Consider the following 3648-nt stretch of genomic DNA (forward strand, 5'->3'; position numbering starts at 1 on the left):
TTTAGAAAAATCTTTTATGAAACGTCGGTAAAAACAGGCATGCCCTAGAAAACTCCTAACTCCTCTAACATTGGTGGGATGTGAAATTTTAGCAATTACATCTACTTTAGCTCTATCCACTTCAATTCCTTCCTTTAAAATTTTATGACCAAGAACGATGCATTCTTTAACCATGAAATGGCATTTCTCCCAATTAAGTACTAGATTTGATTGTTCGCATCTAATAAGCATTCGTTCAAGATTAACTAGACATGATTCAAAAGTATCACCGAAGACTAAAAAGTCATCCATGAAAACTTCCATGCATTCTTCTATCATGTCATGAAAGATCGCCATCATGCACCTTTAAAAGGTTGCAGGGGCGTTGCAAAGTCCAAATGGCATGCGTTTGTAAGCAAAAGTACCATAAGGGCACGTGAACGTGGTTTTATCTTGGTCCTCGGGTGCTATTGGAATTTGAAAATATTCGGAAAAACCATCAAGAAAACAATAGTAACTATTTCCGGCTAATCTTTCCAACATTTGATCAATGAAAGGTAAGGGAAAGTGATCTTTTCTGGTGGCGTCATTTAATTTTCTATAATCAATACAAACACGCCATCCTGTTACAGTCCTAGTAGGAATAAGCTCATTTTTCTCATTTGTGATGACAGTCATGCCACCCTTCTTAGGCACGCATTGAACTGGGCTTACCCATGGACTATCAGAAATTGGATAAATTAAACCTGCATCTAGCAGTTTAATAATTTCTTTCTTAACAACATCTTGCATATTAGGATTTAGTTTTCATTGGCGTTGCACATACATTTTATGACCTTCTTCCATAAGGATTTTATGTGTGCAATACGAAGGACTTATTCCTTTAATATCATGAATTTTCTATGCAATAGCTGGTTTATGAGCTTTTAACACAGAAATGAGTTAAGATTTTTCATTTTCAGTAAGAGAAGACGATATTATTACAGGTAATTCAGATTCACCATGTAAATAAGCATATTCCAAATGGTTTGGAAGTGGCTTTAACTCTAATGTCGGTGGTTCTTCTATCGATGATTTGTATCGATATCTGTCTTCTCCTTTTAGCATTTGAATTTCTTCTGTTGTTGGTTCATATCCATTAGCCATAAGTGTAGCTAACATTTCCGTTTCATCAATTGGTTCAGATCCTTCTCCTAAAGAACATTCTCCCGTTCCTTGTAATTCTGGAAATTCTTCTAACAATTCTGCATGTGATTCTATAGTTTGAATATAATAACATGTATCATCTGCAGATTGCGGTTATTGCATTGCTCTATCAACTAAAAAGGTAACACTCTCGTCCTCTATACTTAGGGTCAGTTTCTTACCAAACACGTCTATTATTGCTTTGGCCGTGTTTAAGAATGGTCTTCCTAATATGAGAGGTGCTCGAGAATCTTCTTCCATGTCCAAAATAACAAAATCTACTGGAAATACTAAAGTACCAACTTTAACTAGCATGTTTTCCATTATCCCTCTAGGATATTTTACTGATCTATCGGCTAGTTGTATACTTATTCGTGTTGGTTTCAATTCTCCAAGGCCTAGTTTAGCGTATAGTGAATACGGCATTAAATTTATACTAGCACCTAAGTCTGCCAATGCTTCTATTGAACTAAGACTACCCAGAAAACATGGAATTGTGAAACTTCCTGGATCAGATAATTTTTCTGGTATCTTATTCAACAGCACTGCAGAACAATTAGCATTCATAGTAACAGCCGAGAGCTCTTCCATTTTCTTTCTATTTGTGATCAAATCTTTCAAGAATTTATCATATTTAGGCATTCCTGAAATCACATCAATGAAAGGAAGATTTACATTTATCTGTTTAAACATATCCAAGAATTTGGATTGCTCGGCTTCAAGTCTCTCTTTTCTCATTTTACTCGGGTAAGGAAGTGGTGGTTAGTTATGGTTTAACATAAGGTTTTGCCTTAACTGTGTTATCTTCATTAACCTTTTCAACTACCGGTTCTTTTTCCTTATCTTGCTCAGATTGTGGTTCGTGTGGAGTAGAAATAGCTTCATCAGAAATTACAGGTATTTCAGGTGGTTTAAGTGTAATACCACTTCTTCTGGTAATGGCTTTAGCTGTTTCATTCCGGGAGTTAGCATTTGTATCACTAGGTAGACTTCCCGGTTTTCTTTCACCTATCAACCTTGCTAGGTTGCTTACTTCTTGTTCCAAATTTTGAATCGAAGCTTGTTGATTTCTAAATGTTTGAGCATTTTGTTCATTCGTTTGTTTCTGAGATGTGAAAAACTGAGTTTGAGAATCAACTAGCTTCGACATCATGTCTTCTAAATTTGGTTTTTTATCATCGGTTTGTGGTGGTTTATTTTGAAAAATGGGTCTTTGCTGATTATAAGTATTATTGGATACTTGTTGATTACTTGGACCTTGTTGGTTGTTGTATGGAACATTTCGGTTATAATTCTGGTTTTGATTGTAGATCGGTCTTGGCGGTTGATAATTATTCTGATAATTATTTCCAGGCCTTTGGTTTATGTATGAAACATTCTCTCTTTGTTCCATTGTTAGTTCAATACTGAGACAATCTTTTGTTAAATGTGGTCCTCCACACTGCTCACAACTAATTCTTATTGAGTATATATCCTTAGTCATCTTTTCCATTCGTCTCTCGACAGCATCTATCTTTGCGGAAATGGAATCTAAGTCATGGCTAGAATCAGCTCTAGCTGCTTTAGATGATCTAACGATATCTTTTTCTTGGTGCCACTCATGTGAGTGGGAAGCAGTGTTATCAATAATTTTGTAAGCATCAGTTGATGTTTTCTTCATAATGGAACCACCAGCTGCTATATCGATGTCTTTCCTTGTAGTGATGTCGCATCCTTGGTAGAATATTTGTACTATTTGACAAGTGTCTAAACCATGTTGCGGACATCCTCTCAATAACTTTCCAAATCTTGTCCATGCTTCATATAGAGTTTCATTTGGCTTTTGTGTAAACGTAACAATTTCTCCTTGAAGTCTCACGGCTTTAGATGCCGGAAAGAATTGTTTAAGAAATTTTTCAACTAAAACGTCCCATGAATCAATCGCCCCTTCAGGTAACGATTCTAACCAATCTTTGGCTTCTCCCTTTAAAGTCCAGGGAAATAACATGAGATATATCTATTCATCCTCCACTTCTCGGATTTTAAATAGTGTACAGATCCTATTAAAAGTACGAAGATGTTCATTTGGATCTTCCTTCGGCGCACCACTAAATTGGCATTGATTAGTTACCATGTGTAAAATTTGTCCTTTGATTTCATAATCTGGCGCATTAATGTCAGGTTGAGTAATTGCGTGACCTTGGCCAGTGCGTTTAGCTCTCATTCGGTCTTCCATACTTAGAGGTTCCAGATTCTCCATAATTGAATTTGTTGAATCTGAATCACTAAGATTCGTTTGGTCTCAATATAATTGAGTACTGTTTGGCCAGATTCTCCAAAAGATGCAGCAGAGGGGCAGGATTCGTTTGGTCTCAATATAATTGAGTACTGTTTGGCTCCAATAACTCGGTCTACGTACAAATCCAACTATTACTACGAACCAGAAAATTTTGATGTCTATCAATTTAACCACTTAAAATAATTTTTCGTAATTTAAAGAAATTT

General features: G+C 35.9%; 1 non-coding gene across 1 annotated transcript; it reads left to right on the plus strand.

Moving 5' to 3' along the window:
* The first annotated feature begins 2912 nt into the window (after positions 1-2912).
* LOC139887007 (small nucleolar RNA R71) lies at positions 2913-3019 on the plus strand. The gene has a single exon (XR_011772862.1). It is a non-coding gene; the product is annotated as a small nucleolar RNA R71 (small nucleolar RNA).
* Positions 3020-3648: the final 629 nt, after the last annotated feature.

This window comes from Rutidosis leptorrhynchoides, chromosome 1 (genome assembly GCF_046630445.1).
Source record: "Rutidosis leptorrhynchoides isolate AG116_Rl617_1_P2 chromosome 1, CSIRO_AGI_Rlap_v1, whole genome shotgun sequence".
NCBI classification, from domain to species: Eukaryota; Viridiplantae; Streptophyta; class Magnoliopsida; order Asterales; family Asteraceae; genus Rutidosis; species Rutidosis leptorrhynchoides.